Raw genomic sequence first — 27,481 nt, 5'->3', positions numbered from 1 at the left:
TCTCCTCCCTGATGATGATATGTACAAACACAGCCCAAAATAATACATAAACGTTGAATTGAGCACATGGACTCCAAAGACTTTCAGGGACTTACTGTATCTGTCCCATGCACAATGTTTAAAGACCACTTAGAGACGTGTAATTGATCTGGCCTGTAGTGAAGCCTCCCAGAACTGTGTTCTGTTTAAGAGAGTTTTCACAATGCACCCATCATCACAGTACCTTAGTGCTATCCTGTAGCACATTCATAAACAACTCTATAGTTAACTGGGATCCTGCTGTTCATTTATGAATATGAGCCACTGGACTGGGGAGGGAATATTAACCTATATACTTATTAAGAAGTAAAAAGGATCTTGGTGAAAAAACATCTTGCTTAAAATTTTGCCCAGAGCTTCTTTTATCTCCTGGTTTCTCAGACTGTAAATGAGCGGATTTATTAGTGGGGAAACCACAGTATATACAACACAGCAGCCAGCATGTCCTGATACAGGGAAGATACTGATACTGGCCTTAGGTACGTATATATTCCAGTGCTGATAAACAATGAAAACACAACTAGGTGTGGCAGACAAGTGGAGAAGGCTTTATACCTGCCCTGTGCAGAGGGGATTCTCAGCACAGCAGGAAAGATGTGAATGTAGTACACAAATATTGAAATGAAGAAAAATAAACCCACCAAAGCACTTAATACAATAACCACAATTTCATTAGTGCTTGTATCAGCACAAGAAAGTTTCAGGAGCTGTGGGATAATGCAGAAGAACTGATCAACAACATTGGACCCACAGAAAGGTAATAGAAAGGTATTAGCAGTTTGGAGCAATGAATAGATACAGCTGCTTACCCAGGAACCAGCTGCCATCTCTGCACATGCCCCTCTGGTCATGATGATCCTGTAACGCAAAGGATGGCAGATTGCAATGTAGTGGTTATACGCCATTGCTGTGAGAAGGGTCACCTCTGCAAAGGCAAAGGTGATACCAAAATAGAGTTGAGCAGCACATCCAGAGAAAGAGATCAGCCTGGTGTTGTTTAAGGAGTTCACCATGGACTTGGGGACAGTGACGGAGATGTAGCAGATGTCTAGGAAAGACAAGTTGCCCAAGAAGAAGTACATGGGGGTGTCAAGGTGGTGGTCGAGCGCTATGGCTGTGATGATGAGAAGATTGCCCATCAGGGCTGCCAGGTAAATCACTAGAAATACCAAGAAGTGTAAAATCTGCAGCTCCCGAACATCAGAAAATCCCTGGAGGAGGAACTCAGTCACAGTGCTTTGGTTGGTCATTTCCTACCATGTGGAGAGAAATGCAAGGGTAAAAGCCAAGGTGAGGGTAGAAAAGAAGAAAAGAGGACAATATATGTACTTATTCCTATGTAGAAAAAAATCTGGTTCCTAGAACTAATGCAAAGGGTTTCCTTCTTCTCTAAGGTCATTGAGATCCAAGGAGAAAGTACTAGCGACCAATTATTCTCAGTGAAACATTTATTTGAGATACTTTTTACCTATTTCATGTTCATGATATGTCCTAGAGCAGCTTGCAATTTTCCCAAACTTATTTGCTTTTCAAAATGATTCACCCTCATTTACATCTAGAGAAACCGGTTGGGTCATATTCTCTGCTACTGTAAATTTTTACCTTCTATAAAACTGTGTCAGCTTACATCAGTGGAGAATTTGTCTGGCTGTTTTCAAATTATGCCCTCAATTATAGCAAGTAGAATCCTTATAATTAGACTTGGCAGAATTCAATATTTATTTTTGTAACTTCACCAGCCAATATCAATCTTAATTTTTAAACATTAGTATTACCAATTTATATTTTCACAGCTGCAAAAATTTATGAGTTTTAAGCATTTTTTCCTGGCATTTTATCTATTTAAATTTTCACAGTTGCAGGGAATTATTGGAACGGTATCATACAATGGGGGAGACAGACAATGCTTTTTAACGACATTGAGATTCAAAAAATTTAAGGTTTGTAACTATTAAAATACAAATTGTTAACATCATGTCAAAATATACAAAATTAAATAGTTAAAACTCTACTAAGTTCTCAAGTAGCATTTTTCTTATTTTATCGAGCAGTATCTTTTTATTATTATCAATGGAAATATGTTTTGTTGGTTTGTGTGTGTATGGTGAAATTAATATTTACTAATATTTACCAGAAAATCTCTAATTCTTCCAAGCCTACTTATAATTCAATACAGAGGACATGGGGGGAAAGTATCAACATTTTTATATACAGTACATGTGGAACCACATTTCTTTATAATTTTTCTTTCACTGAGATCTGGAAAGGAGATCTGGAAAGGAATACTGTCCTGTGATTTTGCCCTCAATGACACCCATGAAAGAGAATTGGCATGAGAAGCGGCTCTTGTAGATGCAATTTCTATTGAATTCAATCTCCTAATAAATTTGTGCTTAAGATTTACTGTAAGTGAAAACTGGAATTGTTCTGTCAGCTAGGCAAAAATAGACTTGCATGTGCCCTGAACACAGCAGTCAAATATGAATAGAATAATCTCTCATTCTGTTCCCTGCTCAGCACCTGGACACTTAGGCTGAGATTTTTTAAAGCTGCTGAAGGGACCTTGATGCCCAATTCCCATTCAAGTAGTGGGAGCTGGATGTGCAAATCCTTTAGGCATCCTTGAACATTTTAGCCTTAATCCTGGGGAAGAATTTACTGATTTACTGAATCTGTCAAATGAGAATAACTTTTTATTGCATTTGTTATTCTCTGGTAAAATTGCACAGTCAATGGGCATGTATTTACAATGTTATTTGGTGTTTGTTTATACTGCCAAAGAGCATCCGTTAGCTGCAAATCTCAGAGCCTACATCAACTTACTCGGGCTCGTACCACTGGCTAAAAGTAGCAGTGTAGACATTCCCGGATGGCCTGGAGGACCAATTCTAAAACCCAGTTAAGTGAAAGGATCTCAGAGCCCGGCTCCAGCCTGAACAGGAATGTCTACCCTGCTATTTTTAGCCCCGTAGCCTGAGACCCGTGAGCCCAAATCAATTGACTGAATCTTTGAAGCTTGCTGCTATGGGATTTTTTTTCTTCTTTGCTGTATAGACGTACTCATGGTGTCCAAAAAAGCCAGTGCTGTTTTTGGTGGAATAAACAGAAGGTGGTGATACGAGTCCCATTCTATCTAATTCCACGGGGCACCTAGAACAGAACACCCAGTGCTGGGCATCAAACAGAAAAATCATAAGAAATGAAGGCAGAAGTGGGGAGGAACAGAGTTTTTATAGGTTGGAGTGATTTAACTGTGAGGAAAGCTTATTCTGTCATAGAATCATAGGACTGGAAGGGACCTTGAGAAGTCTTCTTGTCCAGTCCCCTGCATTCATGGCAGGGCTAAGTATTATCTAGTCCATCCCTGACAGGTGTTTGTCTAACCTGCTCTTCAAAGTCTTCAATGATGGAGATTCCACAACCTTCCTAGGCAATTTATTCCAGTGCTTAAACACCCTGACAATTAGGAAGTTTTTCCTAATCTCCAACCTAAACCTCCCTTGCTTCAATTTAAGCCCTTTGTTTCTTGTCCTATCCTCAGAGGTTATAGAAGAACAATTTTTCACTCTCCTCCTTGTAACAACCTTTTATGTACTTGAAAACTGTTATCATGTCAGGTTTCAGAGTAACAGCCGTGTTAGTCTGTATTTGCAAAAAGAAAAGGAGTACTTGTGGCACCTTAGAGACTAACCAATTTATTTGAGCATAAGCTTTCGTGAGCTACAGCTCACTTCATCGGATGCTGTAGCTCACGAAAGCTTATGCTCAAATAAATTGGTTAGTTGCTAAGGTGCCACAAGTACTTCTTTTCTTTTTGTTATCATGTCCTCTCTCAATCTTCTCTTCTCCTGACTAAACAAACCCATTTTTAATCTTCCCTCATAGGTCATGTTTTCTTGACTTTTAATCATTTTTTTTTTGGTTCTTCTCTGGACTTTCTCCAATTTCTCCACATTTTTCCTGAAATGTGGCACCCAGAACTGGACACAATACTCCAGTTGAGGCCTAATCAGCTCAGAGTAGAGCAGAAGAAATACTTCTCTTGCTTAACACTCCCGCTAATACAACACAGAATGATGTTCACTTTTTTTGAAACAGTGATAGGGTTATTTAGCTTGTGGTCCACCATGACCCCCAGATCCCTTTCCACAGTACTCCTTCCTAGGCAGTCATTTCCCATTTTGCATGTGTGCAATTGATTGTTCCTTCCTAAGTGGAGTACTTTGCATTTGACCTTATAGAATTTCATCCTATTTACTTCAGACCATTTCTCCAATTTTTCCAGATAATTTTGAATTATAAACACATCTTCCAAAGCACTTGGAACCCCTCCCAGCTTTGTATCATCCGCAAATGTTATAAGTGTACTCTCTATGCCATTATATAAGTCATCCAACCATCCCCATAAGCATCTATCTATCTATCTATCTATCTATCTATCTATCTATCTATCTATCTATCTATCTATCTATCTATCTATCTAATCTGCTTTGACTTTTACAAAGTGCAACACCATCTTCTTGAATCAGACAGCACAGGACATCAACATTTATCATGGTAAATTATCCCACTAAAAGAATATTGATAGAGAGACAGATCTGGATCTCAGTGGAGAAATAAATTATAGAATCATAGAATATCAGGGTTGGAAGGGACTTCAGGAGGTCATCTAGTCCAACCCCCTGCTCAAAGCAGGACCAATCCTCAACTAAATCATCCCAGCCAGGGCTTTGTCAAGCCTGACCTTAAAAATATCTAAGGAAGGAGATTCCACTACCTCCCTAGGTAACTCATTCCAGTGTTTCACAGCCCTCCTAGTGAAAAAGGTTTTCCTAATATCCAAACTAAATCTCCCCCACTGCAACTAGAGACCATTACTCCTTGTTCTGTCATCTGCCACCACTGAGAACAGTCTAGATCCATCCTCTTTGGAACCCCCTTTCAGGTAGTTGAAAGCAGCTATCAAATCCCCCCTCATTCTTGTCTTCCGTAGACTAAATAATCCCAGTTCCCTCAGCCTCCCCTCATCAGTCATGTGTTCCAGTCCCCTAAACATTTTTGTTGCCCTCCGCTGGACTCTTTCCAATTTTTCCACATCCTTCTTGTAGTGTGGGGCCCAAAACTGGACACAGTACTCCAGATGAGGCCTCACTAATGTCAAATAGAGGGGAATGGTCACGTCCCTCGATCTGCTGGCAATGCCCCTATTTATACAGCTCAAAATGCCATTGGTCTTCTTGGCAACAAGGGCACACTGTTGACTCATATCCAGTTTTTCATCCACTGTAACCCCTAGGTCCTTTTCTGCAGAACTGCTGCCTAGCCATTCGGTCCCTAGTCTGTAGCAGTGCATGGGATTCTTCCATCCTAAGTGCAGGACTCTGAACTTGTCCTTTTTGAACCTCATCAGATTTCTTTTGGCCCAATCTTCTAATTTGTCTAGGGCCCTCTGGATCCTATCCCTACCCTCCAGGGTATCTACGTCTCCTCCCAGTTTAGTGTCATCTGCAAACTTGCTGAGGGTGCAATCCACACCATCCTCCAGATCATTTATGAAGATATTGAACAAAACCGGCCTCAGGACCAACCCCTGGGGCACTCCACTTGATACCGGCTGCCAACTAGACACGGAGCCATTGATCACTACTTGTTGAGCCGGACAATCTAGCCAGCTTTCTATCCACCTTATAGTCCATTCATCCAGCCCATACTTCTTTAATTTGCTGGCAAGAATACTGTGGGAGACTGTGTCAAAAGCTTTGCTAAAGTCAAGGAACAACACGTCCACTGCTTTCCCCTCATATATACAAATATATACAAATATTACACAAACTTTGCATTCATTACAATGGACTCCAAAGACTTTGAAACTTAATACAGTCAGGTTTTTTCAATGCTATTGCAGGAACTTGCCACATCTGTCCCACGCACCATGTTTAAACACCACTTAGAGACACATTACTGATTTTAGCATGTAATGAAGACTCTCAGAATTGTGTTCTGCAGTACATGAGTTTTCATAATATACACATCATCACAGTACCTTAGCACTGTCCTGTAGTGCAGGGGTTCTCAAACTTCATTGTACCATGACAACCTTCTGACAACAACAATTATTACACAACCTGAAGCCTGAGCCCACCTGAGCCCCTCCACCCAGGGCAGGGAGTCAAATCCCAAGGGTTTCAGGCCCAGTTAGGGATCTACAACCTGAGCCCCTCTGCCCAGGCCTGAAGCCCTCCAGCTTCAACTTCAGCATTGGACGGTGGAGCTCAGGCTTCAGCCCTGGGCCCCAGAAAGTCTAAGTCAGCATTGGTGACCCCATTAAATTGGGGTCAGGACCCACTTTGGGGTTCCGACGCACAGTTTGAGAGCCGCTGCTGTAGTGAATTTAAAAGCATCTCTTCATTTGAAAGGAATTCCGCCATTCATTTATGAATACGAGACCCTGGACAGGGGAGGGAATATTAACCTATATACATATTAAGAAGTAAAAAGGCTCTTGGTAAAAAATATCTTGCTTGAAATTTTGCCCAGAGTTTCTTTTATCTCTTTGTTTCTCAGGCTGTAAATGAGTGGATTTATTACTGGGGTAACCACAGAATACAACATAGTAGCCAGCATGCCCTGATATGGGGAAGATTCTGATCCTGGCCTTAGCTACATGTATATTCCAGTGCTAATAAACAATGAAAACACAAGTAGGTGTGGCAGACAAGTGGAGAAGGCTTTATACCTGCCCTGTGCAGAGGGGATTCTCAGCACAACAGAAAAGATGTGAATGTAGGACACCAATATGGAGATTAAGAAAAATAACCCCACAAAAGCACTACATACAATATCCACTATTTCATTAGCACTTGTATCAGCACGAGAGTTTCAGTAGCTGTGGGATATCACAGAAGAACTGATCAACAACACTGGACACACAGAAAGGTAATAGGAAGGCATTAGCAGTGAGGAGCAATGAATAAACACAGCTGCTGATCCAGGAACCAGCTGCCATCTGTGCACATGCCCCTCTGGTCATGATGACCCTGTAACGCAAAGGATGGCAGATTGCAACGTAACGGTCATATGCCATCACTGTGAGAAGGACCAACTCTGAAAAGGCAAAGAAGATACCAAAATAGACTTGGGCAACAGAGCCAGAGAAAGAGATCTGTCTGGTGTTGGTTAGGGAGTTCACCATGGACTTGGGGATGGTGACGGATATGTAGCAGATGTCTAGGAAGAAATACATAGGGCTGTGAAGATGGTGGTCGAGGGCTACAGCTACGATGATAAGAAGATTGCCCATCAGGGCTGCCAGGTAAATCACCAGGAACACCACAAAGTGCAAAATCTGCAGCTCCCAAACATCAGAGAATCTCAGGAGAAGGAACTTGGTCACAGTGCTTTGGTTGGACATTTCCTGCTGTGTGGAGAGAAATGCAAGATAAAACCAGATGAGGGTAGAAAAGAAGAAAAGAGGACACTATATGTAGTTATTCTTCTGTAGAAAAGATTCTGGATTCTAGAACTAGTGCAAAGAATAGTCCTTTTCTAAGGTCATTCAGATCCAAGGAGAAAGTATTAGTGACAAATTATTCTCAATGAAACATTTATTCAGATACATTTTGCGAATTTAATGTTCATGCTATGTCCTATAGTCGATTGAAATTTTCCCAAATTTATTTGCTCTTCAAAATGATTCAGCCTCATTTACAGCTAGAGAAATGCATTGGGACAAATTCTCTTTCACAATTACAATAATTCATGAGTTTTAAGCATTTTTTCCTTGCATTTTATCTATTTAAATTTTCACAGTTGCTGGAAATTATTTGGAGGACAACACAGAATGGGGCACAGACAATACTTGTGTAATGACATTGAAACTGAAAAAATTAAAGGTTTGTAACCGTTAAAATGCAAGTTGTCAATATCACGTCAAAATATTCAAAGTAAATACCCTGAAAACGAAGCACAACTAAGTTCTCAAGTAGGATTTTTCTTATTTTACATTGCTGCACATTTTTATTATTATCAGTGGAAATATTTTTCATTAGTTTTTGTGTATATATTGAAATTAATATTTACCGACTTTTCTTGATAAATCTCTTATTCTTCCAAGCATTCTTATAATTCAATAGAGAGGACATTGGCACACTCCATGGCCATGTATTTACAGTGTTATATAGGGTATGTCAGCATTGCAAAAAAACTCCCTTTAGCGATGAGTATCAGAGGCTAGGTCAACTGATTTGAGCTCGTGATACTGAGCTAAAAGTAGCAGTGTAGACATTCCCAGTTGGGCTGGAGGACCGGCTTTAAAACCCAGTGAAGTGAAAGGATCTCAGAGCCCAGCTCCAGCCTGAATGGGAATTTCTACTCTGCTATTTTCAGCCCTGTAGCCTGAGCCCCATGAGCTTGTGTCAGTTGACTGAATCTTTGAAGCTTGCTGCTGTGGGGCATTTTTATCCCCCAGTATGGACGTACTTATGGTGTTAAAAAAAAAAACAATGATGCTGTTTTTGGTGGGATAACCAAAGGAAACAGGTGGTGGTGGCTGGGAGTCTCATTCTGTCTGATTCCCCAGGGCACCTTGAACAGTACATTCAGTGCTAGGCATCAAAAAGAAAAATAATGAAAAATGAAGACAGAAGTGGGGAGGAACAGAGTTTTTATAGGTTGGAAGGAATCAACTGTGAGGAAAATGTATTATGTCCCCATAAGCAGATATCTATATAACTGTCATAAATATAAAGGGAAGGGTAACCACCTTTCTATATACAGAACTATAAAATCCCTCCTGGCCAGAGGCAAAACCCTTTCACCTGTAAAGGGTTAAGAAGCTAAGATAACCTCGCTGGCACCTGACCAAAATGACCTATGAGGACAAAAGATACTTTCAAAGCTGGAGGAGGTGGTGGTGGGGAAGAAAGGGTCGGGCTGTCTGTGTGATGCTTTTGCCGGGAACAGATCAGGAATGCTCTTCAGAACTCCTCTAAAAATTTAGTAAGCAATCTAGCTAGAAATGCGTTAGATTTTCTTTTGTTAAATGGCTGGTAAAATAGCTGTGCTGAATGGAATGCAGATTCCTGATTTTGTGTCTTTTTGTAACTTAAGGTTTTGCCTAGAGGGATTCTCTATGTTTTGAATCTGATTACCCTGTAAGGTATTTACCATCCTGATTTTACAGAGGGGATTCTTTTACTTTTTCTTCAATTAAAATTATTTTTTGAAGAACCTGATTGCTTTTTCCTTGTTCTTAAGATCCAAGGGTTTGGGTCTGTGTTCACCTATGCAAATTGGTGAGGATTTTTATCAAGCCTTTCTCAAGAAAGGGGGTGTAGGGCTTGGGGGGATATTTTGGGGGGAAGATGTCTCCAAGTGGGCTTTTTCCCTGTTCTTTGTTTAATACGCTTGGTGGTGGCAGCATAGGGTTCAAGGACAAGGCAAAGTTTGTACCTTGATGAAGTTTTTAACCTAAGCTAGTAAGAATAAGCTTAGGGGGTCTTTCATGCAGGTTCCCACATCTTTAACCATAGAGTTCAGAGTCGGGAAGGAACCTTGACATGGTGGCAGAACAGTGGGATCAGTTTGAGATTATTTTTTGAGATCATTTTGAAGCAGAAGCACAGTAGGATTTTAAAAGAAATTTTTTTTCCCGTTTGGGCTGCTTAGAAGCAGGTTTTAAGCTGAAAGCAGTTAGAGTTTCGCTGTCTCTGCATGGGGGCCAGAGCAGCAGGCATAACAAACGGGATTTATCCTTTTTGAGCTGGAGTTTTTTCTACCTCAAGGCAGGGTAGTTAACCTCCTGCAGGAAAATTCACAAGTTTTTCACAGACCTGAAGAGGTTGTTTTTTTTCTTTTAAGCTAAGAGCAACTAGAGGGTTTTTCTGTCTATTTGCCTGGAGAAAAAGGATTTTTCTGTAGGCTAAGAATAACTATCAGAGAACATAGGTATCACATTACAGCACAAAAATTTTACAAGCCAGTTTTGTTTTGTTTTTTAACTCTCAGGTGTAAAGTTAGTTAAAAACAGAGAGGCTAAGATGACAGAACCCAAGGCAGAAAAAACCAAAGAGGCTGCCATAGGAGAGAAATAGAGGTAAAGGAAAAAGAAATGGAGGCAAAGGAAAAAGAGTGAAAGCATGCACTGGAGATGGAGAAAGCAAAGGCTCAGCAGAATATACCAGATAACCCTAACAATCTTTACCCAACAATCCACAAATGGGAGCAACTATGTCCACAGTATGATGAATCCAGTGATATTGCTGAATATTTTCTCACCTTTGAGAGACTGTGCACACTCTACAAAATTCCTGAAGCTCACAGAATGACCATGTTGGTTGCAAAATTGACTGGAAGAGATCTGGACATATTCAATAAGATGCCTATTGATGAGCCTTCTAACTATAATAAATTCAAGGATTTGGTTTTAAAGGAATTTCAAGTTACACCTGAAACTTACAGAGTAAAATTTAGAGCCCTTAAGAGAGGACCTGGACTAAGTAATGTGGCTTATCTAAACCAGATAAAGGATCTGTTAGATAAATGGGTCAAAGCAAGGGGTGTAACTAGGTTTTAAGGAATGTGTGATTTGATGGCTCAGGAACAATTCCTGAATATGTACAAGGAGGAAATGAAACAGTGTTTGTGGGATAAGGAAATGGAAGCAGAAAGTCTTGCTTCTTATGCTGATCAATACGAGCAGTCCCAGACCGCCAGGGAGGAGGGGCAAACCAGAACAAAACAGGTGGAGGAAAGAGAAAGAAACAACCCTGGTCGCAGTTGGAGCGGATACCAGAAGGGACAGCCTCAGACCTCACCCTACTACCGGTGGCGCCCAAGGCCCCAGCTACACCCCAAGGAACACTCCAGACACCTTATAGTCCTGCCACACTGTTCTTCAGCAACCCACCTCCCCCCAGTGACCCGTCAGCTGCATGATGTTTTAAATGTAACGAGCCGAGGCATGTAAAGGCCAACTGCCCCAAGAACCCCAACAGTTTACAGTTCATTGCACTAGAATCAAATCAGAGGTCCTCAGGCCCAGATACCTCCCAGATACCCTCAGAGCGGAGGGAAGCTGTGAGTGTGGGTGGGAAGAAGGTCACCATGTGGAGGGACACTGGAGCACAAGTGTCGGCTATCCATGCTTTCTTAGTGGACCCCAATTTAATCGACCCAGAGATCCAAGTGACGATTCAACCCTTTAAGTCAAACTCTTTTGACTTGCCTACAGCCAAGTTGCCAGTCCAGTACAAGGGCTGGTCAGGAACATGGACTTTTGCAGTCTATGATGATTATCCCATCCCCATGCTGTTGGGGGAAGACTTGGCCAATCATGTGAAGCTAGCCAAGAGGGTGGGAATGGTCACCCGCAGCCAAGCTAAGCAAGCTGTCACGCCTAGCTCTGTTCCAGAAACTTCTACCAGGACCCGGTAAGAGGTAATGGAACCAGACCCCATTCCAAAGTCTGCAAAGTAGTAGTGGATCCAGTCTCAGAGACCCAGACAGAGCCAGTCTCAGAACCGGAACTGGCAGAACAAACAGCACCAGAACCATTGCCAGCACTGAATCCAGTACTTGCAACCCCAACACCAGTGGGCCCCACTGAACCTGCACTGGCAGCAGCAGATAACCCTACACAAGAGGCTCAGCTGGAGCCTGAACCCCAACATAGTGCACCAGCGGAGAGCGGTTCACAGGCAACAGAAACAGCCCCATCACCTGCATCACTTCCAGAGGGACCACGCCCAAATCCACAATCCAGTGAGGAACTGATATCTTCAGCATCAAGGGAACAGTTCCAGACCGAACAGGAAGCAGATGAAAGCCTCCAAAGAGCTTGGATGGCGGCATGGAGCAACCCACTGCCTCTCAGCTCTTCTCAGCGATCCAGGTTTGTTGTAGAAAGAGGACTTTTATACAAGGAAACTCTTTCTGGTGGACACCAGAAAGACTGGCATCCTCAGAGACAGTTGGTAGTTCCAACTAAGTACTGGGTAAAGCTCTTAAGCTTAGCCCACGATCATCCTATTGGCCATGCCGGGCTGAACATAACCAAAGACCATTTGGGAAAGTCGTTCCACTGGGAGGGAATGGGCAAGGATATTTCTGCCTATGTCCGAACTTGTGAGGTGTGAAAAGAATGGGAAAACCCCAAGACCAGGTCAAAGCCCCTCTCCAGCCACTCCCCATCTTTAAGGATCCATTTCAGCAAGTAGCTGTGGATATTCTAGGTCCTTTTCCGAAAAAGGCACCCAGAAGAAAGCAGTACACGCTAACTTTCATGGATTTTGCACCCAATGGCCGGAAGCCGTAGCTCTGAGCAACACTGGGGCTAAAAGTGTGTGTCAGGCACTAACAGACATTTTTGCCAGGGTAGGTTGGCCCTCCAACGTCCTCACAGATGCAGGGACTAATTTCCTGGCAGGAACTAAGGAAAGCCTTTGGGAAGCTTATGGGGTAAATCACTTGGTTGCCGCTCCTTACCACCATCAAACAAATGGCATGGTGGAGAAGTTTAATGGAACTTTGGGGGGCATGATATGAAAATTCGTAAATGAACACTCCAATTATTGGAACCTAGTGTTGCAACAGTTGCTCTTTGCCTACAGAGCTGTACCACATCCCAGTTTCATGTTTTCACCATTTGAAGTTGTATATGGCCGTGAGGTTAAGGGGCCATTACAGTTGGTGAAGCAGCAATGGGAGGGGTTTACACCTTCTCCAGGAACTAAAATTTTGGACTTTGTAATTAACCTACAAACCACCCTCCAAACCTCTTTAGCCCTTGCTAAAGAAAACCTACAGGATGCTCAAAAAGAGCAAAAAGCATGGAATGATAAACATGCCACAGAGTGTTCCTTCTAAGTAGGGGACCAGATCATGGTCTTAAAGGTGCTCCAGGCCCATAAAATGGAAGTGTCATGGGAAGGGCAATTCACGGTCCAGGAGCGCCTGGGAGCTGTTAATTATCTCATAGCATTCCCCACCTCCAACCAAAAGTCGAAGGTGTACCATATTAATTCTCTAAAGCCCTTTAATTCAGAGAATTAAAGGTTTGTCAGTTTACAGCCCAGGGAGGAGATGACATTGAGTGGCCTGAAGGTGTCTACTATGAAGGGAAAAGTGCTGGTGGCATGGAAGAGGTGAACCTCTCCATGACCCTTGGGCATATGCAGCGACAGCAGATCAAGGAGCTGTGCACTAGCTACTAGCCAATACTAGCCAATACTAGCCAATGTTCTCAGCCACACCAGGACTTAGTGAACGGGCATACCACTCCATTGACACAGGTAATGCTCACCCAATTAAAGTCCAACCTTACCTGGTGTCTCCTCAAGCTAAAACTGCTATAGACCGGGAGATCCAGGATATGCTACAGATGGGTGTAATCTGCGCCTCTGGCAGTGCATGGGCATCTCCAGTGGTTCTAGTTCCCAAACCAGAGGGGGAAATACGTTTTTGCATGGACTACCTTAAGCTAAATGCTGTAACTCGCCCAGACAACTATCCAATGCCACGCACAGATGAACTTTTGGAGAAACTGGGACAGGCCCAGTTCATCTCTACCTTTACCTTAACCAAGCAGTACTGGCAGGTACCACTAGATGAATCTGTCAAGGAATGGTAAGCCCTCATCACACATGTTGGGCTGTATGAATTTAATGTACTCCCTTTCGGGCTGTGGAATGCACCCGCCACCTTCCAAAGACTTATAGATGGTCTCCTAGCAGGATTGGGAGACTATGCAGTTGCCTACCTTGACAATGTGGCTATATTTTCGGATTCCTGGGCAGAACACCTGGAACATCTACAAAAAGTCTTTGAGCACATAAGGGAGGCAGGAGTAACTGTTAAGGCTAAGAAGTGTCAAATAGGCCTAAACAGAGTGACTTACCTTGGACACCAGGTGGGTAAAGGAACTATCAGCCCCCTACAGGCCAAAGTGGATGCTATACAAAAGTGGCCTTTCCCAAAGTGAAAGAAAGAGGTCCAATCCTTCTTAGGCTTGGCCGGATATTACAGGCGATTTGTACCACAATACAGCCAAATCGCCGCCCCACTGACAGACCTAACCAAAAAGAAACAGCCAAATGCCATTAAGTGGACCCAAGAGTGTCAGAAGGCCTTTAACGAGCTTAAAGCAACACTCATGTCTGACCCTGTGCTAAGGGCCCCAGACTTTGACAAACCATTCCTAGTAACCACAGATGCGTCCGAGCGTGGTGTGGGAGCAGTTTTAATGCAGGAAGGACCAGGTCAAGAATTCCATCCTGTAGTGTTTCTCAGCAAGAAGCTGTCTGAGAGGGAAAGCAACTGGTCAGTCAGTGGAAAAGAATGTTACATCATTGTCCACGCTCTGGAAAAGCTACGCCCATATGTTTGGGGATGGCGTTTCCACCTGCAAACAGACCATGCTGCGCTACAGTGGCTTCATACCACCACAAGAAATAACAAAAATCTTATTCGGTGGAATTTAGCTCTCCAAGATTTTGACTTCGACATCCAACACATCTCAGGAGCTTCTAACAAAGTGGCTGATGCACTCTCCCGTGAAAGTTTCCCAGAATCAACTGGTTAAAATCGTCCTTGAGATGTGGAAAATATTGTTAGTCTTTATATACTCAGTAGTATATTTAGAGGTGCATGTGTCTTATTAACTCTGTTTTCTCCTAGAGCTCCAGGAAGAAATCCCAGCCAGCGTTTCACCCTATCTGTGGTTTGGGGTGTGTGTCATAAATATAAAGGGAAGGCTAACCACCTTTAAATCCCTCCTGGCCAGAGGAAAATCCCTTTCACCTGTAAAGAGTTAAGAAGCTAAAGATAACCTCACTGGCACCTGACCAAAATGACCAATGAAGAGACAAAATACTTCCAAAGCTGGGGGGGGGGGGCGGGAACAAAGGGTTCTCTCTGTCTGTGTGTCTTTTGCCGGGACCAGATCAGGAATGCAGGTCAGAACTCCTGTAAAAAAAATCAGTGAGCAATCCAGTTAGATATGCGTTAGATTCTGTTCTGTTTTGTTTAAATGGCGGATAAAATAGGTTGTGCTGAATGGAATGTATATTCCTGTTTTTGTGTCTTTTTGTAACTTAAGGTTTTGCCTAGAGGGATTTTCTGTGTTTTGAATCTGATTACCCTGTATTGTATTTACCATCCTGATTTTACAGAGGTGATTCTTTTACTTTTTCTTCAATTAAAATTCTTTTTTGAAGAACCTGATTGCTTTTTCCTTGTTCTTAAGATCCAAGGGTTTGGGTCTGTGTTCATCTATGCAAATTGGTGAGGATTTTTATCAAGCCTTCCCCAGGAAAGGGGGTGTAGGACTTGGGGGGATTTTGTGGGGAAAGACGTTTCCAAGTGGGCTCTTTCCCGGTTATATTTTGTTTGATGCTTGATGGTGGCAGCAATAAAGTCCAGGGACAAAAGGTAAAATAGTATGTACCTTGGGGAAGTTTTAACCTAAGCTGGTAAAAATAAGCTTAGGGGTTTTTTCATGCAGGTCCCCACATCTGTACCCTAGAGTTCAGAGTGGGAAAGGAACTTTGACAGCTGCTTAGCAGACTCTTGTTCATACTCCGACCTATTCATGATGATGACAGCACCTCCTTTGTCAGCCTTTTTTATTATGATGTCAGAGTTGTTTCTGAGGCTGTGGATGGCATTGTGTTCTGCACAGCTGAGATTATGGGGCAAGTGATGCTGCTTTTCCACCATTTCAGCCCATGCACGTCGCCGGAAGCTATCTATGTAGAAGTCTAATCTGCTGTTTTGATCTTCAGGAGGAGTCCACCCACAATGCTTCTTTTTGCAGTGTTGGTAGTAAGGTATCTGTGGGTTAGAATGTTGTTCAGAGGTGTGTTGGAAATATTCCTTGAGTCAGAGATGTTGAAAATAGGATTCTAGGTCACCACAGAACTGTATCATGGTCGTGGGGGTGGAGGGGCAGAAGGAGAGGGCCCGAGATAGGACAGATTCTTCTGCTGGGCTAAGAGTATAGTTGGATAGATTAACATTTTTTAGAAATGAATTGAGTTTACTCTAGCAGCACCTCTTTGAGGGTGGTCTATGTTATTCCCATGCAGACAGGGAAACCAGAGCATGGGTGTTTGATACACAGCTTCCCAACAGGGGGTGGTAGAATACGATATTATGCTTCGGTATTGTGCTCTCTTTTCTTATGGATGACCACTGAACAATAAAGAAGATTTGGGTGGAGGGATAGCTCAGTGGTTTGAGATTTGGCCTGCTAAACCCAGGGTTGTGAGTTCAATCCTTGAGGGGGCCATTTAGGGATTGGGGCAAAAATTAGGGATTGGTCCTGCTTTGAGCAGGGGGTTGGACTAGAAGACCTCCTGAGGTCCCTTCCAACCCTGATATTCTATGATTCTAAGTGACTCAGCAAAGGTCATCCAGGGGGTCTGTGGTTGAGCCAGGAATGTAACCAGGCTTTCTGAGTTCAACAATGATGCCTTCTGAATTAGTTGGTTGAAAAAGGAATGTTTTCCAGCCTAATTTACCAAATGAAACATAAGGGCAAATATGACCATTTTACTGGTTTCCAACTGGAGTAAAGTTGGTAATGTATAAGAAAATCTGCAGGAAATTCCTTTTTCACACTCTTTTTACTGTTTAAAGCAATAAAACCACCTGATTAATGTATTGTCTTTGAATGTAAATGGGATTTGAGCATCTAACTTCCTTAGTCTCCTTTGAAAATCCCAGCCATAGTTCATAAAGTCTACAATGTTATTGACTAACCTGAAAACAAATAAAAATAATAATACCAGCAAAACTCCACAAAATTATGGATCTTTTGACATGTACCATAGCTAATGTGGAACATTTCTTACCATTAAGCCATGATTTGAACTCTGGAAGCTCTCTGGAAGCCGTTTTGTGAAATGTTTTGTTCAATGGAAGGACCTGACATGGTCATCATCTCTTCTAAAATAATTCTTCTTTCTGCTCAGCCTACCGAAAGGATCAATGAGTAAGTGGCTGAGATTTGGGAGGTGGGCAATCCTGAATTTGACAGCTGTGTCCTACTGGTTCAGGAGGCATTGATGAGTTTTGATGTATTGATGAATTTAAGCTCCCAAGCTCATCTTTTGAAAGGTTTCCTTTGAGGATGAGGACTGAGAGGTCAGATATGGAGTGATCATTTTGTGAAAAGTGTTTGCCCATCAGTGATAGTTTGCTTTTGTCTTTTATCATTTTTCTGTGTGAGTTCTTTCATGAGCGTACTGATTGTCTCATTTCACCGATATTGTTGCTGTTGGGGTAGTTGGTGCTTTGGATGAGTTTTACACCATATGTTATGATTGGCATGTGTAGGCCTACAGAGTCTTAGAAGGACAAGCTTGTGTGACCAGAGGCTGGTGGTCTCAGGGAGCTAATCCACATCAGGCACAAACAAGTCTCCCTTGCACCAAGGACAGGTGTTGGCAAAGTGCCTCCCAAACCCAGGTTCCTCTGGGAAGCATCACCATGGCCACGGGAATTTAATCTGAAAGTTTCACCAAAATGACCAGCACTTCATCAATCCACTCATCCACCCCTCCATGAATGATTGTGATGTATGAAAAATATCAGTCCAGAAAGTTAATGAGAAATCTAGCTCAGGAGTAGAAATGGTTGAGATTTTCCATTAGAAACATGGGGGAGGGGGGCAGAGGGGAGGAGTTTGGGCAGAAAATGGCTATTTCATCAAAATGGGCTTTTCCTTGGGGAAATGTCAATTTTCAATTTTTAAAAAATAGTGGTTGATTTTTGTTGTTGAAAATCTCAAAAAAATCATCAAAAAATGTAGCTGAAAATGGATTTTTTTTCCAAATTTTTTCATGGGATGTGTGTGGATGGAATTCCTGATTAGTTCTACTCAGAAGAAACCACAGCATGATAGGCATTGAATTTTATGCTCACAGCACAAACACAGAGAAATTTAGATGCAAACATAAAACATTCTTGCTGGAAGGTTGCAACATAATATAACTTTATTTCTTAGAATACAGAACGACAGTTCACAAAACCCCCAAACTAGTGGGAGACAAAGCAGGCTTCTCCCTCAGGCATAATTCACTGCACCTTGCTCTAGGTTGGCTCTGTGCAGACTGACTCCTACTCCTAGATTGCAGGCTTCTCTACAGAGCCCTTTGCCTGCATGCAGGACCAGTAAACCCCTTCCAAACTTGGAATGATAACTTGTGATTTTAACACACTTGTCAATACACAATACAATTCAATACATGGCACATTCAGTGAACACCTGTAAATCACATTGATTTCAGTGGGACTGACATTCCATATGGTTTGTTTCAATGGGATGACGTTCATGAAGGACTGACTTGAGCCAGAGATAGCAGGATCGGACTCCGAGTTCAGATAACATGAGCTGCATCACGTGGTCTCCATTTTCATTTTGATCTAAAGGCATTAGCTTGAATTCTCTGAACTGCTGTGAAAGTCCCAAGTTTCCTGACAACTTTCCTCAGGGCCTCCTTTACTTCTTTGTTTCTCAGGCTGTAGATGAGGGGGTTGACCTGTGGTGTGAGGATGGTGTAGAAGGCAGAGAAGACTTTGAATCATAGAATATCAGGGTTGGAAGGGACCCCTGAAGGTCATCTAGTCCAACCCCCTGCTCAAAGCAGGACCAATTCCCAGTTAAATCATCCCAGCCAGGGCTTTGTCAAGCCTGACCTTAAAAACCTCTAAGGAAGGAGATTCTACCACCTCCCTAGGTAACGCATTCCAGTGTTTCACCACCCTCTTAGTGAAAAAGTTTTTCCTAATATCCAATCTAAACCTCCCCCACTGCAACTTGAGACCATTACTCCTCGTTCTGTCATCTGCTACCATTGAGAACAGTCTAGAGCCATCCTCTTTGGAACCCCCTTTCAGGTAGTTGAAAGCAGCTATCAAATCCCCCCTCATTCTTCTCTTCTGCAGGCTAAACAATCCCAGCTCCCTCAGCCTCTCCTCATAAGTCATGTGTTCCAGACCCCTAATCATTTTTGTTGCCCTTCGCTGGACTCTCTCCAATTTATCCACATCCTTCTTGTAGTGTGGGGCCCAAAACTGGACACAGTACTCCAGATGAGGCCTCACCAATGTCGAATAGAGGGGAACGATCACATCCCTCGATCTGCTCGCTATGCCCCTACTTATACATCCCAAAATGCCATTGGCCTTCTTGGCAACAAGGGCACACTGCTGACTCATATCCAGCTTCTCGTCCACTGTCACCCCTAGGTCCTTTTCCGCAGAACTGCTGCCTAGCCATTCGGTCCCTAGTCTGTAGCTGTGCATTGGGTTCTTCCGTCCTAAGTGCAGGACCCTGCACTTATCCTTATTGAACCTCATCAGATTTCTTTTGGCCCAATCCTCTAATTTGTCTAGGTCCTTCTGTATCCTATCCCTCCCCTCCAGCGTATCTACCACTCCTCCCAGTTTAGTATCATCCGCAAATTTGCTGAGAGTGCAATCCACACCATCCTCCAGATCATTTATGAAGATATTGAACAAAACTCGCCCCAGGACCGACCCTTGGGGTACTCCACTTGATACCGGCTGTCAACTAGATATGGAGCCATTGATCACTACCCGTTGAGCCCGACAATCTAGCCAGCTTTCTACCCACCTTGTAGTGCATTCATCCAGCCCATACTTCCTTAACTTGCTGACAAGAATACTGTGGGAGACCGTGTCAAAAGCTTTGCTAAAGTCAAGAAACAATACATCCACTGCTTTCCCTTCATCCACAGAACCAGTAATCTCATCATAAAAGGCAATTAGATTAGTCAGGCATGACCTTCCCTTGGTGAATCCATGCTGGCTGTTCCTGATCACTTTCCTCTCATGCAAGTGCTTCAGGATTGATTCTTTGAGGACCTGCTCCATGATTTTTCCAGGGACTGAAGTGAGGCTGACTGGCCTGTAGTTCCCAGGATCCTCCTTCTTCCCTTTTTTAAAGATTGGCACTACATTAGCCTTTTTCCAGTCACCCAGGACTTCCCCGGTTCGCCACGAGTTTTCAAAGATAATGGCCAATGGCTCTGCAATCACAGCCGCCAATTCCTTCAGCACTCTCGGATGCAACTCGTCCAGCCCCATGGACTTGTGCACATCCAGCTTTTCTAAATAGTCCCTAACCACCTCTATCTCCACAGAGGGCTGGCCATCTCTTCCCCATTTTGTGATGCCCAGCGCAGCAGTCTGGGAGCTGACCTCGTTAGTGAAAACAGAGGCAAAAAAAGCATTGAGTACATTAGCTTTTTCCACATCCTCTGTCACTAGGTTGCCTCCCTCATTCAGTAAGGGGCCCACACATTCCTTGGCTTTCTTCTTGTTGCCAACATACCTGAAGAAACCCTTCTTGTTACTCTTGACATCTCTGGCTAGCTGCAGCTCCAGGTGCGATTTGGCCCTCCTGATAACATTCCTACATGCCCGAGCAATATTTTTATACTCTTCCCTGGTCATATGTCCAACCTTCCACTTCTTGTAAGCTTCTTTTTTATGTTTAAGATCCGCTAGGATTTCACCATTAAGCCAAGCTGGTCGCCTGCCATATTTACTATTCTTTCGACTCATTGGGATGGTTTGTCCCTGTAACATCAACAGGGATTCCTTGAAATACAGCCAGCTATCCTGGACTCCTTTCCCCTTCAAGTTAGTCCCCCAGGGGATCCTGGCCATCCGTTCCCTGAGGGAGTCGAAGTCTGCTTTCCTGAAGTCCAGGGTCCGTATCCTGCTGCTTACCTTTCTTCCCTGCGTCAGGATCCTGAACTCAACCAACTCATGGTCACTGCCTCCCAGATTCCCATCCACTTTTGCTTCCCCCACTAATTCTACCCGGTTTGTGAGTAGCAGGTCAAGAAAAGCGCCCCCCCCTAGTTGGCTCCTCTAGCACTTGCGCCAGGAAATTGTCCCCTACACTTTCCAAAAACTTCCTGGATTGTCTATGCACCGCTGTATTGCTCTCCCAGCAGATATCAGGAAAATTAAAGTCACCCATGAGAATCAGGGCATGTGATCTAGTAGCTTCTGTGAGCTGCCGGAAGAAAGCCTCATCTACCTCATCCCCCTGGTCCGGTGGTCTATAGCAGACTCCCACCACTACATCACTCTTGTTGCACACACTTCTAAACTTAATCCAGAGACACTCAGGTTTTTCTGCAGTTTCGTACCGGAGCTCTGAGCAGTCATACTGCTCCCTTACATACAGTGCTACTCCCCAACCTTTTCTGCCCTGCCTGTCCTTCCTGAACAGTTTATAACCATCCATGGTCATGCCTCGCAGTGTGTTGATGTCTGGGAGCAAGTAAACAATGATTAGGGTCCCATAGTAAATGGTCACCACCATGAGGTGAGAGGAGCAAGTGGAAAATACCTTTTGCCTGCCAGTGCTGGAAGGGATTCTCAGGATGGTGGTGATGATAGAAATGTAGGAAGTCAGAGTTAATAGAAATGGTGGTAGTGTGAATAAGGAGGACAGTAGGAAAGCCACAAGTACCATGCTGTGGGTGTCACTGCAGGAGAGTTTTATCACTACGTTGAATTCACACAGGAAATGGTCAATTTTATTGGGACCGCAGAACATTAACATCGATATCCCAGATACTATTATGGAAGCAGCCACAAATCCACTAATCCAAGACCCTATCATTAGCTGGAAGCAGAACCTATCATTCATAAGGGACACATAGTGCAGTGGTTTTCATATCGCTAAATACCTATCATAAGACATCGCTGCCAGGAGATAGCATTCTGAACATGCCAAGACTCCAAAACAATAAAGCTTCATGAAGCAGCCACTCACAGAAATGGTTCTGTCCCCAGTCCGGAGACTGGCCAGCATCCTGGGCAGGATGTTGGAGGTGTAGCAAGTCTCTAAGCAGGACAGGTTCCCCAAGAAGAAGTACATGGGGGTCTGAAGGTGCGGATCAGCCACAACTAGCACAACAGTGAGGATGTTCCCAGCCCTGGTCATGATGTAGATCACTAGAAACAACAGCAAGAGAAGAACCTGCAGTTCTGGGACATTCCCAAATCCCAGGAGGATAAATTCCATGATGAACGTTTGATTTCTGCTTTCATGTGTGCCAGGGGGAGTATCCATGGGAGGGGGGAAGAGAACGCTGCAATGATAATAAAGAGACATTTGCTTTTGTAGTACAGTGCCAACATTTACAATTCAATTATTGCAAAAAAGGACCCTCTGATGATTACCATCCCTAGTCTTACTTGAAGAAACTGGACTGGGGTGTTTACCACCAGCTATCACTGCTGCTGGAGAAATCTAAACATTTTCCTCAGCAGTATTGCTTGTATATTTCTCTTGACACATGATCCGTTGCTGGAGTGACACCTCTCCAATGCACTCTGGGTGGGCTGCATTGTAGCATGGAACTCAGAAGACCAGGGTTTTGTTTCCAACCTTTGGTCAGTCATTTTACCTCTCAGCTGAGAGACCATGCACAATGTTCTGCATTCAGAAATATAGAAACAACTTCCTCTTGCCATCATGTCTGCTGTTTATATTTATGCCCATCAGTGTGATTGTTTATAGCTATTTCACTATGATCATTCTTAATGGAGGACAGATGGAAGGATGCATTGATTTCTCTACACTGGACATTTTGGCTACCACATCACTTTACAACCACTCATTTTATTTTTAGTTTTTCCCCATGTCACCCTTGGAGCCCAATAGTTCAATGAATGGAAGTCAATGGGACTGATTATAGTGTGCAAAATTAAGTATGTGGGCAATCTTTGTAAGATCAGGGCGTTAGTTGTGATACCATAGTGATGTAGATAGATAGATAGGATCCTGGGAACTACAGGCCAGTCAGCCTCACCTCAGTCCCTGGAAAAATCATGGAGCAGGTCCTCAAAGAATCAATCCTGAAGCACTTGCATGAGAGGAAAGTGATCAGGAACAGCCAGCATGGATTCACCAAGGGAAGGTACATGCCTCACTAATCTAATCGCCTTTTATGATGAGATTACTGGTTCTATGGATGAAGGGAAAGCAGTGGATGTATTGTTTCTTGACTTTAGCAAAGCTTTTGACACGGTCTCCCACAGTATTCTTGTCAGCAAGTTAAGGAAGTATGGGCTGGATGAATGCACTATAAGGTGGGTAGAAAGCTGGCTAGATTGTCGGGCTCAACGGGTAGTGATCAATGGCTCCATGTCTAGTTGGCAGCCGGTATCAAGTGGAGTGCCCCAAGGGTCGGTCCTGGGGCCGGTTTTGTTCAATATCTTCATAAATGATCTGGAGGATGGTGTGGATTGCACTCTCAGCAAATTTGTGGATGATACTAAACTGGGAGGAGTGGTAGATACGCTGGAGGGGAGGGATAGGATACAGAAGGACCTAGACAAATTGGAGGATTGGGCCAAAAGAAATCTGATGAGGTTCAATAAGGATAAGTGCAGGGTCCTGCACTTAGGATGGAAGAATCCAATGCACTGCTACAGACTAGGGACCAAATGGCTAGGCAGCAGTTCTGCGGAAAAGGACCTAGGGGTGACAGTGGACGAGAAGCTGGATATGAGTCAGCAGTGTGCCCTTGTTGCCAAGAAGGCCAATGGCATTTTGGGATGTATAAGTAGGGGCATAGCGAGCAGATCGAGGGACGTGATCGTTCCCCTCTATTCGACATTGGTGAGGCCTCATCTGAAGTACTGTGTCCAGTTTTGGGCCCCACACTACAAGAAGGATGTGGATAAATTGGAGAGAGTCCAGCGAAGGGCAACAAAAATGATTAGGGGTCTAGAACACATGACTTATGAGGAGAGGCTGAGGGAGCTGGGATTGTTTAGCCTGCAGAAGAGAAGAATGAGGGGGGATTTGATAGCTGCTTTCAACTACCTGAAAGGAGGTTCCAAAGAGGATGGCTCTAGACTGTTCTCAATGGTAGCAGATGACAGAACGAGGAGTAATGGTCTCAAGTTGCAGTGGGGGAGGTTTAGATTGGATATTAGGAAAAACTTTTTCACTAAGAGGGTGGTGAAACACTGGAATGCGTTACCTAGGGAGGTGGTAGAATCTCCTTCCTTAGAGGTTTTTAAGGTCAGGCTTGACAAAGCCCTGGCTGGGATGATTTAACTGGGAATAGGTCCTGCTTTGAGCAGGGGGTTGGACTAGATGACCTTCAGGGGTCCCTTCCAACCCTGATATTCTATGATTCTATGATTCTATGATAGATAGATAGATAGATAGATAGATAGATAGATTTTTCTGTCCGTGTTGCTAACCTCTAGCTCTGTCTGTTTCCTTCTGTCGTGTATGTCATTCAGAGATGTATTTGAAAATACTTTGGGTATTTCATTAACATGCCCCTTTCAGATAATTAACGCAGACATTAAATGAAATGTGAGGTAACACTGGCCCTCTAACTTCCATTTTTTTAAATCAACGCCCACTTGTATGGTCTGTTGGCCAATTCTCCACCACTGGCATTTCTCGAGAGGATTGAATAACACAGAACAAAGAAGTTATTTCATGAATTGCAGCTTTTCATCATTTCTATTACTTTCTTTTTTGAATTGTCTGAGAACAGAAACAAAAATTCTCCAATATATTCATGATATAAAAGTGCTCATAGAGTTCATCAGTAAAGAATATTTTGTCTCCAGATCATTCTCAGAAAGTGTGTTACTCAAAATTTACACAGTGCTGTTCTGTTACATTTCTCTGGCAGTGTTTCCTCCACCCTTCATTGGATGACTGCCTAGCCTGGCATGTACTATAAGTTGAGGCTTAAAGGTATCATTTAACTTTGTCTCCTGGGCTGTATTTCAGCTTGTTAATCTTAAGGGTCATGTCCTCAGCTGATATAAATCACAATAGCTCCACCGGCATTAATGCAGCTACATCAGTTTATATGAGGTGTGGGTCTGGCCTTGTGTGCTCATATATTCATGGAACGCAAATGCAAAAGGGTTGTGTGACCGAATGCACCCCTCTATTGCAGTAATCTTGGTACAACTTATGCCTTGTGAGGTATCATTTGAAAACTAATAACTTGCTGGTCAATACTATTCTGGTGAAATGTATGTAGCAAAATGATATGTCAAATTATGAAATCCCCCTCTATGATGTTATAAGCCCATGTTCAAAAGCACATAGCCCAAAACAAAGAAATGCATGTTTACCTCAGTTTACATATAAATAGTAAACAGGGTCCTCTGGACAGCAAGAGGGGGTAGACTGGTTTCTCAAAGACAAAGGACAAGCTGATGCCTCTAGCCATGTGTTATCAAAATTGATGGGCAATTGCCTTTCAGGTGGCCATTCTTTGAGCAACTGGTTTGGAATGTAGTATCCAAAACAGAGATGAGAAAAGTATAGAACAAAGCAGCAAGTTATGGAGCTGTTACAAACTGGTGGGTTGGATTTTCATGATGTATAGCGTTTTGTAACTTGTCAAAACGTATTATAAAGGTAACTAGCTTCAATGCATATTTCTGGAGCATATCTTTTGATTTCCATCCTCTTTGAAACAGCCCGTCACATATCGGAAGACTGTTCTCAGGTCCCCCCCTCGGTCGTCTTTTCTCAAGCGTGAACACGCCCAGTTTTTTTAACCTTTCCTCACAACTCAGATTTGCTAAACCCTTTGATCATTTTCATTGCTCTCCATTGGACTCTCTCCACTTTGTGCACATCTTTCTTAAGCCCTACACACAGTACTCCAGCTGAGGCCTCACTAGTGCTGATATAATTACTTCTTGTATCTTACATACGACACTCCTGTTAATACACCCCAGAATATTAGCTGTTTTTTCCGCAAATTCAATTTGTGATCCACTCTAACCCACAGATCCTTTTTAGCCATAATTGTGCATTTGATTTTTTCTTCCTAACTTTGCATTTGCCTTTATTGAATTTCATCTTGTTGATTTCAGATGAAATCTCCAGTTTGTCAAGGTCATTTTGAATGCTTATCCTGTCCTCCAAAGTGCTTGCAAAGACTTCCCGCTTGGTGTCATCTGCAGATCTTATAAGCATACACTCCACTCCATTATCCAAATCATTAATGAAAATATTGGATAATATCAGACCCAGGACAGATCCCTTTGGGACCCCACTAGATACATTCTCCCAGTTCAACAGAGAACCATTGATAACTACTCTTTGGATACATCTAAATGGCAAAAACAAAACAAAACAAAAACACACCAAAAACTACCCAGCAGCAGTGAGTCTCAGAACCTGGGTCTGCAGACTTGGTCTTGTAGGGTTCATTCTGCAACAATAAAAATAGCCATGTAGACATTCTGGCTTGGGCTGGAGGTCAGGCTCTGAAACCCATTCCTCTCCCTGAGCTTCAAACTGGTAGTCTACATGGCTATTTTTAATGCCATAGCATAATCCCCGCAAGCCCAAGTCTATAGATACAGGCTCTGAGACTTGCAGACACAGGGTTAGTTTTTTTGCTGTGTGGACGTACCTTTTCAGTACAGCCTTTCAATCAGTTTTTTACTCATATTATAGTAATTTAATGTAGATCACATTTCCCTGGTTTGCTTATGAAAAAGTCATGGAGGACTGCATCAAACGGCTTACTAAAATCAAAATATATCATATCTATTGCTCCTCCCCTATCCAATAGACCAGTTTATACACATGTGAACATAAAAACAATGATGCACACAAGCATATGAACATGTGATCGTAATCACCAAAAATGCAATCAAATGCAAAAGCACAATTCTATTCACATATATACACAAGGATGCAGAAACCTACAAATGCAAACACGCATATGTATATATATATATACAAGGACATGACCCAAAAATATAGAAACAGATAAAACATGTTGGCTATAATTTATTAAGCCATCTAGAGGATTTAGATACTTATTTCCCATTGGCAATTAAAAGCATAGATTATTTTTTTCAGACATTCCAGTCGAAATGTAAACCTTTCAAGTTGGACAGGTGAAAAAATGGTTTGGGTTTGGTGGGGGTTTTTTGTTGTATTTTTCCCTTGTGGAAAATTTCAACTGTTCATTGAAAAACAAAAAAATCTCACAAAGCATTTTTTGGGGGTACTTTTGCAACCAAACCTCCAAAATTTCCACCCAAAACCTGAAAATTCATCTGTTTTCAGGTTTTCTAATTATATATATATATATATATATATAAATTTTATCCATTCCCCTCTAACTTACCTGCTTGGGAGCAAATTGCTTCTGCTTCAGCACAATTCTCCAAGTGACAAAAGGCACCCATTTATATACATTTTGGTGTTCACCAGGGAGGTACCCTGAAAGAGGCTCTGCTGTGATGTTTCAAAGCAACCAGAACTGCCCTTAGTTATCATAGTTAAAGAGCAGACGCTTCCAGACTTACACAGCTGGCTACACCTGATGTAGCGAGCTATCAAAAAATGGGCAGTTTAGATCAGTCTGGTTCAGGCTCAGAG

At 42.8% G+C, this 27,481-nt stretch overlaps 3 pseudogenes; all 3 read right to left on the bottom strand.

Moving 5' to 3' along the window:
* Nucleotides 1–327: 327 nt before the first annotated feature.
* On the bottom strand, nt 328–1,289 carry LOC140896752 (olfactory receptor 14A16-like; annotated as a pseudogene).
* A 5,233-nt stretch (nt 1,290–6,522) lies between these two features.
* Nucleotides 6,523–7,450, bottom strand: LOC140896751 (olfactory receptor 14I1-like; annotated as a pseudogene).
* An 11,002-nt stretch (nt 7,451–18,452) lies between these two features.
* LOC140896750 (olfactory receptor 6N1-like) lies at nt 18,453–22,156 on the bottom strand (annotated as a pseudogene).
* Nucleotides 22,157–27,481: the final 5,325 nt, after the last annotated feature.

This window comes from Lepidochelys kempii, chromosome 13 (genome assembly GCF_965140285.1).
Source record: "Lepidochelys kempii isolate rLepKem1 chromosome 13, rLepKem1.hap1, whole genome shotgun sequence".
Taxonomy (NCBI): domain Eukaryota; kingdom Metazoa; phylum Chordata; order Testudines; family Cheloniidae; genus Lepidochelys; species Lepidochelys kempii.
The sequence above is the reverse complement of the archived record's forward strand: the minus strand, read 5'-3'. Positions and strand labels throughout refer to the sequence as shown.